This window comes from Oryx dammah, unplaced genomic scaffold (assembly GCF_014754425.2).
Source record: "Oryx dammah isolate SB20612 unplaced genomic scaffold, SCBI_Odam_1.1 HiC_scaffold_21, whole genome shotgun sequence".
Classification (NCBI taxonomy): domain Eukaryota; kingdom Metazoa; phylum Chordata; class Mammalia; order Artiodactyla; family Bovidae; genus Oryx; species Oryx dammah.
In genome coordinates, this window is record NW_024070205.1 from 29,047,120 (window position 1) to 29,058,047 (window position 10,928).

At 47.4% G+C, this 10,928-nt stretch overlaps 1 protein-coding gene across 1 annotated transcript in view; it reads right to left on the bottom strand.

The window, feature by feature from the left end:
- ZBTB17 (zinc finger and BTB domain containing 17) overlaps positions 1-10,928 on the bottom strand; it is a 28,399-nt gene that overhangs the window by 8,924 nt on the left and 8,547 nt on the right. The window lies entirely within an intron of this gene.

Sequence of the window (10,928 nt, forward strand, 5' to 3'; positions counted from 1 at the left end):
GCCCTGAGTAATGTTTTCCACCCAAAGCTAACCACAGCTTTCCGATGAGACATGCCCGCCCAGAAGTGGGCTCCTCCCCAGATGTGGGTGTCAGAACACGGAAGCCTTCTGGAATCCCTCTGAAGCCTCCAGAGCTGTTCCAACAAGAGAAACAGTCCTAAAAGATCATCTCTTCTGACAAATAAAGAAAAGGATGGGAGAGAAACCAGGAGAGGATAAGAGAGGAGAGAGCAGGGAAAGACAGGAGAAGCAGGGAGAGGAACTAGAAGGAAGGCAGGAAGGGAAAAGGAGAAAAAAGACCATCCCTACAGAGAGACAGCAGTGCTTACACATATATGCTCACAAGCCCCATCTTGTCATTGGCCCCTGAGGGGCTTGCCAAGTGCCAAATGGTGTCACTTGTCAGCAGGACTGTGGGTTTCATAATTGCAAAGCCCCAGGGGCAGTCTTCCAGGCTCACCCACTCACCTCCTCGAGCCTGCTGCCTAAGAAAGCTCCCACAGCTCCTTTCTCCCCCAGGCAGTGCCCAGAGCCAGTGAGGGGCGTCCCCTCGGAGGAGTTGAGCTACAACCAGGCAGCGCCCCACCTCCAGACTTAGGTGAACTGAGCATGCAATAAATGCTCCGATCGCCTCCTCTTTCATAGTCTACAGCAGTGGGCCCCAACCATTTTGGCACCAGGGACTGGTTTTCAAGGAGGACAATGTTTCCACAGCCGGGGTGTAGCGGGGGATGCAAGTGACTGACGCAGCTGTAAATACAGATGGAGCTTTGCTTACTACCGGTCACTCTCCTGCTGTGCAGCCCAGTTCCTAACAGGCCACAGACAGATGCTGGTCTGTGGCCCAAGGGATGGGGACCCCTGCTCTACAGTGAAAGGAACCTATCAGGATCTGAGCAAGCTTAGAGGGGACCAGAAAGAGAGGTGAGTGCATGGGGCACAAAGAGAGACCTGGGGGCTCCTGGGGCAGGCAGTGTGCTGGGAGCCCGGAGTCCCGAGTCCATGTGAGGAGGGGGCACTATCTGAGGAGACTTTAAACACAAAGTAAGATCAGCAGCCATCCCACCTCTCATCGCCCATGACCAGGATCAAGTGCAGCTCCTCCAGCCCACCCGTACTATGTGGTGCCCTCTGCCAAGCATCAGCATGCCTTCCTCCTCATTTCACCTCACTTCAAGGGCGCTACACGTGGGCCTCAGTTAAAGCTGCTTCCAAGAAAGAGGAAACTCACACACAACAACACTGCAGAGCCCACCAAACCCAAAGCCCTCATATTTCTGACCAATTCCTGCCTGCAAACAGGCAGCTTCCGTGATATCGCCATCTGCCCGGTCAATGGCCCCGACTGTTGGGGCAGACTGTGTCATCAGAGCTGGGATGCTCCCCAGAGGACGCGCAGCCTGGCTGGACACGAGCCCTGGCCGCCCTCACAAGAAATTCATCTGGGAATGAAAACATGAGGGACCTGGGGAAGCCACACAGCGTGGTTCCAAATGGGCAACATGGACACAGGCACAGCGGGCACAGCCTCCATAGACAGCGGCCAGCAACCCCTCCCTCCAGCCATGCCTGCACGAGACTCCAGCCGCATCTGGGTGGCTCTGTGTGACTCTGACCAGCAGTGACACTGTGCCAGTCCCAGGCCTGGCCCTTAGGAGGTCTGGAAGATTCTTTTTGCTTGCTTGGAGCCCAGTTGCCTTGCTGTACCGATGCCCAGGTGCTCCTGCTGGGGACAGAGAACACACGGAGGGGCTCTGGAGGAGGCACCGCTGTGCATGATGAAGAGCTGAGAGGCCCCTGCTGATAGTGCCAGGGTGACAGCCCAGCCACTGGCTGAATGCTGGCACAGGAATGACCCTGAACACCTCGTGGAACAAAAACAACTGCCCAGTCGACCCATGAAACAAGAAGAAACAAAAAACTGCTGATGGTTCAAGCCACTAAGCATTGAGATGGTTGGCTGACAGGAAGAGATAACTGATTCAGATGGTAAAACTATAAAGAAAAGGGAATGATTCACAAAAAATTTCAGGGTAACAGTTCTCTCTGGATGGGAGGAGGCGCAATCTGGATTCACCTAGATTATATAAACATGCATTTCGTATACTTTTATAAAGGAACATTTTTCAACATTTAACGATATCTGTAATAAGTAGTGAGGTACAGGTGCCACACTCAGTCCCATGCAGAGACGGGGTCATTTCCAACTGTGCCCCCAGCCACTCTGGCCCGGGCTACCCTGAGGAGGGGAAAGGGCCTCGAAGGCTGAAAGGAGTGCAGGGGGTGCAGGGGGTCGGCGGCACCAGAGAAAATACAATCCATCTCATTTGCCTTTCAGATCCAAAACATGCGCAAAAAGACTGCTAAGGTGAGGAAGGTTTCTCACTGGGTCAGGAAATCCACGCTACTCAGTTCAACGAAACCTGAATCCCAGACCCCCACCCAGTATCAACAAAACAGCATCTATGGAGTGTCCTCAACATGCCAAGCAGCATGGCACCAGGTGTAGCACAGTCCAATCACCTCAAAATTAAGAGCACGGCTACCCTGGGCACCAAGTTCCACCCTGCTACCTCCAAGGATAAGGACCTAAGAGGCAGTTCAGCACCATGCAGGCAGCAGAACCTCTGGGGTCAAGCCAAGCAGGGCCAAATCCAGGGCCTGCCACACACCACACCAGCAAGTGACGACCTTCTCTTGCATACTGGAACCAATGGAACTACTTCCCATGTTTGTTATAGGATCCAATTAGGTATGGTAAGCAAAGGGCCTGCCCAGTGCCTGGCACGTGGTAAGCACTCAGCAAATGACTGCTACCAGGAAACAGATGCAGACTACATATATTTTTAGGCCAAAGACCACATCAGATGATTTCCACATTATCTTTTTATGCTGAGCACCTCAAGTGTACTTGGTGACTTGAACCTTGTTTAGACGTTGTAATAATCTCATTACTCCTTCTAAATGTAATCTGGAAAAATCCCAGAGCCCAGCTAACATTAAGAGATGAGAGGGTACTGGATAAGAACAAGTAAGAGTGATTTTCTCTGTCAGGGAAGCACTTTATATTGAACAACTGTCTAGTAAACCCCGAGTGTGCTTCCAGATGACCAGCCTGCCCAAAGCTCTGAGTGGGTCCACAGAGCACCATTCTATCTCAGAGTCGAATGGGCACCTGTCAAACATGAAATATTACCCAGGTTATCAGCACTAAACTGCAGGCAGGATTTCCAACTGTGGCACAGAGGGAAGCCATTAAGCCAGGAAACAACTGGCCGATCACCAGAGGCCGATCTAAATGAACCACAGCCCCTGGCTCCTAGAACTTGCTGTGCCAGCTACAGGCCTGGACACGACACAGCCATCCAGAGGCCTGGAGGCATCTGAGAGCAGTGACAAGGATCAGCATTCCTGATTTTCTAGAAATACTGGTGGCTCCTGGACACAACTTGGCATACACAAACTTGGGCCAAGGAAACGGAAGTTCACAGCAGGCCAGCCCTGCAAACGTGAAACCTCCCTGCCCAACCCCACCAACCTACCCAGTGTGACAACCTGTCCCTTTTCAGTGCAATGTGACAGAGAAGCAAATATCAACAAAACCAGCCCTATGGAACTTTCCTCCTTGCCCAGCAAATACAGCTCTTCTATTAAGCTTGTGTTTCTCAAACTATTAGAATCAATTTCCACTTTATATAAACCCACAAACCTGACTCAGCACTTCTCCACAGCCCCCAAATGCTTCATCTTCTACTGAATAGTGGACCCCACCCTGAAAATCACTGCTTCCTTCTATATAATGCACCCTGCCAAGGTTTAGTACTGTTTTCTCTGCTGAATTTGTGTTATAAAAAAACACTGAAAAAAAACCTGATTTTTAAATCTAAAAATAATGTCTAAATATAAAATTAAATTGTGACACTGATGTTGCTTTTCAAACTATGTATCTTCCACGACCTCTAAGATTTAACCATGCTTCTGACGAGGGAGTGGACACCCTTCTCCCTGACCCCACTGCTCTAGGAACGTGTCTGGGCAGGAAGCGCTGGCTGACCCTGCAGAAAGCAGTCCTATATCCCAGCACCTGTGCCAGTTTAGAACCCACTGTACCAGTATGTGCAGATCAAGGGCCTTGCTACCAAAAAGAGAACATCAGAACATAGGGGACATGCGTGGGGTCTTATCATTCTCTGCCCAGTACTCCCTGAGGGTGGTGGCACATGGACACAGCCTGAAATTACACCTGTACATGTCTCCTCCTACAAAGTTTAATAAATTCACTGCTGGGCTTCCCTGGTGGCTCAGTGGTAAAGAAACCGCCTGCCAACACAGGAGACATGTATTTGATCCCTGATCCAGGAAGATCCCACATGCTGTGGAACAACTAAGCCTGTGTGCCACAACTACTGCGCCTGTGCTCCAGGGCCCGGGGGCCGCAACTACTGCGCCTGTGCTCCAGAGCCCGGGAGCCGCAACTACTGCGCCTGTGCTCTGGGGCCTGGGGGCCGCAACTACTGCAGCCCACACACCCTAGAGCCTGTGCTCTGCAACGAGAAGCCACTGCAATGAGAAGCAGCACACTGCTACTAGAGGGTGGCCCCCGCTCCCCACAACCAGAGACAAAGCCCACGCAGCAATGAAGACCCAACACAGCTAAAAATAAATAAACACAATTTTTTAATTTAAAAATACATTAATTAAAAATAATTATATTCATTGCTGGGTGGGCAGACTTCTTGTTTCTTCCTTACAGCTGTTTACAGCACCTAAGACCTTGCTCTCAAATCAAGTTGGGGAATAGGCCTGGTATAGAACAGATTCCTGGCCATGTGGAATATGACTGATTCAAGGTCAAAGTATTCTGTGGACCCTTACAAAATGATCATTGTACTTTTGGTGCTTACTACTGAAAAACTAACAGATAAAGCCACTATGAAAAATGAACTCTTAATCACAGTCTTTTAATCACAACAGCAGCAGTATGTATTTGAGAAACAGTTCTATGCATATGAATGAGAAATCTCCCCTAAAATACAGAAGCTCTGTGGTGTGATACAGCTGCCCATATACTTACTATACTCCCCTCTGGGGTCCTCCATCCATAAATCAGGAAACAGATATAAACAGAGACTAAACAATCACACACACATTTAATGAGTGCTTACTCTGTGCTCACCTTAGGGACAATATTCCCACTTAGAGCCTAGTGGGGAAGACAGGTAATAAATCCACACACTACATAATGTCACATACTCAGTGCTGTGAAGAAAACCAAAGAAAGCTGAGGCTATTAACCAGAAAAGGGTCAAGGAGGAGCTCTCTGAGGAGGTGACATTGAAGCAAAGACCTGGATGAAGTGAAGAGCGAGCCATGCCACCATAAGCCCAGGGGCGAATACAGACATAAGGAAGGGCAAAAGCAAAGATCCGGAGACAGACGTTACTTGGCCAAAGGGGCCAGAATGCCTGAAAAGGGGGGAGGGAGCAGGAGGATGAGAAGCACCAAGGTTGGCAGCAGTAGAGGCTGAGATCACTCAGGGTTTCAGAGGCAAGTCAGGCTTTGGAGTTTCTTCTAAGTAGGCTAGTATGCCCTGGGGGTGTGGTGGGGCTGAGAACAGAAGAGTGACTACAAGGAGGCAAGTGTGGATGGACACAGGAACACCAGAAGACAAGCCAAAGAGGAAGGTGGCCTCCAACAAGGAGTAGGCGGAAAGGTGAGAAGTAGTCGGATTAGGGATATGTCTTGGTGACGCCAACAGAAAGACTGACCAAGTAAGATGCAGGTTGTGAGAAAAGAAAGGAGTCAAGGATGACACCAAAATTTTTAGCCTGAGAAACTGGCCAAGTGGTGGTGTCATTTACCGAGGTGAGGAATTGATGGTGGAACAAAGGATTAGTGGAGGGAAAGCGAGTAGAGAGAGTGGTGAGAAATGCAGGTGGAGGGACAGGCTGGAGGCCACGCCCGTCACGCCAGGACTCGGCCTCATCCCCAGCTGATGGGAGTCATGCCAGATTTAACCAAGAGGGCCACAGTTAGACTCACATTTCTGCAAGGTCACTCTGGCTGCATGAGTGTGGAGCGGCTGAAAGGGCAACAGCAGAAGCAGAAAAACAACTCAGGAAGCCCTGTAGCGCTGGCCCCGCAGGACGTGAGGGATGGGGCAGTGTCACCCCCAGGCTGGTGCCAAGTGAGGCTGACTGGTGCCCAGAACCCAACACACTCACTGGGGGTCTTTCTGAGCAGCGTGTGCAAGCAGTCCTCCTGTTGAACATCAGCATCCTTTGAAAGCTTTCAGTATCTCAGCATCCCTTACCATTTAGTACCCAACCCTGCCCGGGAGAAGCTGGGCCATGCTATTTGTCCACCACCACATCTCAGGCTAAGAATTCCAACCTCTTACTCACATTTCAAAGAAAATGCCCACAACTCTGGAGGAACGTATAAGAACCTGGTAACCGGGATCTCCTCACAGCAGCAGGGGAAGGATGGAAAGGAGTTACACTCTTCACTGTTGCATCCTGTCCGGGTTTTTCTGTTTTACCATTTGTAAATGTTATCGATTAAAATATTAAAATTGAGAAAGTAAAACACAGAGGGAAGGAGGGGAGAAAGAAGAAAAGAGAGAAAGAAAATGTCCACAAAGTCAGAGCTTCTTCACTTTCTCTTAACCATAACCTTTCAGATATTTTCTGTGAGACCTGGTGACCGAAAACTTCTCAAAAGCAAAAAATTTCTCATAAGGGAAACGGAACATTATGGTAATTTGCACAAAGAATGTGTCACTTGGGAAAACTTGATGAGCAAAAATTCCTTAAGGGGACAAAATGGAAAATCCCCTAGAAGAGCAGCTGGTGGCCTTTTCCAGACGCGGATGAACTCCTCTGACTCTGCGACGGCCCTGAAGGCCTCTCCTGGGAGTCACACACACAATTCAGCACGCGACTTCAGGGAGCTGGCTCCCCCGACCCGGTTAAAACTCCTGCCTTGGAATCCAGCCAAAGCTAGTTAAGTCCCTTGGGCAAGAGTACTTAAATCCCTGCACCTCAGTTTCCTTTCTGTGAAACAGGGATGGTACTAAAAGTGTCCACTTCACAAAGCTGCTGTTGGCCATCATTGTTATTATACATAAACCCAGGCCAGCAACATCAATCTGTAACAGGAAAGCGGGGAATGCAACGCTCGCCTCCCTTCCCTATCGTCTAAAAATGGACACAGGGATTTCCCTGGTGGTCTAGTAGCTAAGACTCCGTGTTCCCAATGCAGGGGGCCCAGGTTTGATCCCTGGTCAGCGAACTAGATCACACACGCCACAGCTAACAACCTGCATGCTGCAACTAAACATCCTGTGTGCCGCGACGAAGCCTCGGTGCAGCCAAATAAAAATTTAAAAAAATAAAAATAAAAATGGATGTAAAATCTCATCAGTAAGCCAGGCACCCATGACAGATAAAGCTTCAACCTGAAAAAAGATCAGAAAAAGGCCCTGCAAACTGCAATACTTCTTCCACTCAATAGTAACCAGAAGGCAAGGCACAGGTGCTTTGTACTTGACAGCAAAAGCCACCTTCTTTTCTACAGAGAACATGATGATTTTGGAGGAGCAAAGCAGCTTTCATTGAGAAAGAAGATAAAACATGACAATTACAAAGGGAGGATTAGTCATCCCATGTTACTAGTTAAGATCAAGAATCCAAAATAAAGAAAGAAGTAAGTTGAATACTATTAATAATTACTAGGAGGTAGATGTATGTATCTGAACTTCAATGTAACACATGATTTTCATGTGACTGACTTTTTCTGGGTTTGTTTTCTCATTAAGATTAGTGACTTCGAAGGTCCCTTCAACTGTTCAGATTTAATAATTGAGTAAATGATTTCATTAATAAGACTGAAGATTACAAATGCATGCATTTGAAGTATAACAGATACCATGTGAATGACAATAAAAATGACATATTTACCTAGCACCTAGCAGTTTTGTTTTTTTTTTCATCTAAAACTTTCCTTACATTGGAAATCTTAAGATTTCCAACTAGGAACATGAACCATTTAGGATATGAACATCAACTATGAACTATATACTGGGGCTTCCCTGACAGCTCAGCCGGTGAAGAATCCGCCTGCAACTCAGGAGACTGTAGTATGATTCCTGGGTCAGGAAGATCCACTGAAAAAGGGATGGGCTACCCACTCCAGGATTCTTGGGCTTCCCTTGTGGCTCAGCTGGTAAAGAATCCACCTGCAATGTGGGTGATGTGGGTTCAGTCCCTGGGTTGGGAAGATCCCCTGGAGAAGGGAAAGGTGACATGAACATCAACTATGAACTATATACTAATATCTATGACCTATATAAGCCAACATCAAATTGTACATTCACTATTCCATATAGGATTAAACTGAAGTTAATATTTGGTAAAACTTGACTGGGAAAAACTAAGAGTAAGGATATTTTAGAGGAGTATTTTCAGAGACCTCAAAAACTTAAGACAGGCCTGGACAAAAAGTGGCCAAGAATTCAGTGCCTCTACTTCCAAGGATTTCTTCAAACTGTTAGGCTCCTCAGATCCAGATGCTGAGTGCTGCTCCAGAAGAGAGCGATGTTTGGACAGCAGCCCTGGGAGGATCAGAAGCAGCTCACCCCAAGCTGGCCCTGAAGAAACAGTACAGCCGGCCTCCTGCCCCCTCCACCCACCACCTGCAGCAGCATGAATCAGCAAAGCTGCTGGAAGCCTTTTAACGAATGACTTGCAACCCTGGCGGTTTTTCAGCCAGCCCCTTTTGAAGTGCGAGCTTCTGAGAGAAACTTGGAAACCACCCTAAGCACTGGCTGGTTGCTGGTCCGAGGGCAGGCAGGGCAAGAGACAGATAGAGACACAGAGAGAGAGACAGACAGAGCACCTGCAAGGCCATGTAAGGAAGCAGGTCAGTCCCAAGGGGCCACTTAATGGGACCATGATGAGAAAGTGACAGTACCTGAACTTAATTCTTAAGGGCATGAAAGACAGGTCAGAAACCTAAATGTTCTGTCTCATTCACATTTCTACCCTTATATTCTTAACTTCCCAAATGCAAATATAAACTGGGAGGGAAAATATTTACAGCCTATATGGGAAATAAGGGTTAACAGTCCCAAAATATAAAGAACTTTAATCAAATGAAAACATATGTCTACACAAAGCCTGTAGACAAATGTTCACAGCAGCATTATTCCTAACAGTCAAAAGGTCAAAACAGGACTTCCCTAGTCATGCAGAGGTCAAGAATGCACCTGCCAATGCAGGGGACCCAGGTTCAATATCTGGTCTAGAAAGATGACACATGCTGTGGGACCGCCAGGCCTGTGCAGCACAACCACTGAGACCATGGGCTGCAACTACTGAAGCCCACATGCCATGAGGGAAGCCGCTGCAACGAGACGCCTGCACAGCACCTGAAGAGCAGCCCCTGCTCGCTGCAGCTAGGGAAAGCCCACGTGCAGCCAGGGAGACTCAGCACAGTCAAAAATACATTTTTTAAAGAGGTCACAACAGTCCAAACGTCCATCAACTAACGAATAAGTAAATAAAATGCGGTATGCAGAGAATGATTTGATAATAAGAAAGTACTGATACGTGCTACAATTTGAATTGACCCTTGAAAATATTGTGCTATGTGAAAGAAGCCAGCCACGAAAGACTACGACGCATGATTCCATTTATACAAAATGCCTAGAACAGGCAAATCCATAATGATAGAAAATGGTTGCTTTGGGCTGGGGGAGACAGGTAAATGGGGAATGACTGCTAATGGGTGGCAGGTTTCTCCTGGGGATGATGAAAATGTTCTGGTTGTGACAGTTGCACAACTCTGTGAATAAACTAAAAGCCACTGAACTGTGCACTTAAAATAGGTGAATTGTATGGTATGTGACTGTATCAAAGCTGTTATTAAAAATTAAACAGCAAGAAAAAAAATCTTCTAACAGAAAAACAAGCCAAAGAAATGAACAGGAAATTCACAAATGAAAAAATATGAGTGTGGTCAATATACTCGATACAGAAAAAAGATGTTTACCCTTACTAATAATCAGAAATGAATAAGCACAAGTTACCACTTCCAGTTTCAAGGTGGCAAAAATCGAAAAGACTGAGCTTCCACTCTGGGCCAGAGCACATCCCCAGCGAGCAGGAGCAGAAAGTAGGTACACTGTGCCAGGCTGCAGCCTGTCAACACCAATGCAGATTCTAAATGTGCTCACCGGTTAGGTACAAATTTAAAATGCCTAGATATGAGTAACTGTCCAGAGAGCCCACCATGCGGAGGCTACGATTTCCCAGCCTGATGGGGTATTACCCAGCCGTAAGGAAATAGTGAGTCCTGGTAAAGGACTGTGGGACTGGGTCCAGAGAAAACAGACCCGTGCTAATAATAAGTCCCACTAGGCTGAACACTTGAGGGGAGGTTACTGGCAAGAGAAATACTTGGCTCGGTGTTTCCCAAGGGCAGTGGCACGTGGGACACACAAATCCAACAGCAGCCACTGGGAGAAACCGGAATAGCTGAAGGGGCAGCCTGCCTGCAGAGTGTTTCCACATATACAACCTCATCAAATGTTCACACTAATTCTTTGGGAGAGTAGTTATGATCACCCTCGCTGTGCAGAAGAGCAAAATAAGGCTTAAAGAAGTTGTCATTCCACCCAGGTCTCAATGACATGCCCAGATCCAAGGCCAAAGTCCACCACACTCTATGAGGTGTGCTCTTTTCACTTTAAACAGGGACAAAACTTCCATGAACAGACACAGAATTCTTGATTCACTGGATCCTCAGTCTGTCCCAGAAGGGCAAATTCTTTGTCATTGACTGGCAACTCCCTTTCTTTATACTAATACTATACTATACTATACTATACTATACTATACTATACTATACTATACTATACTATACTA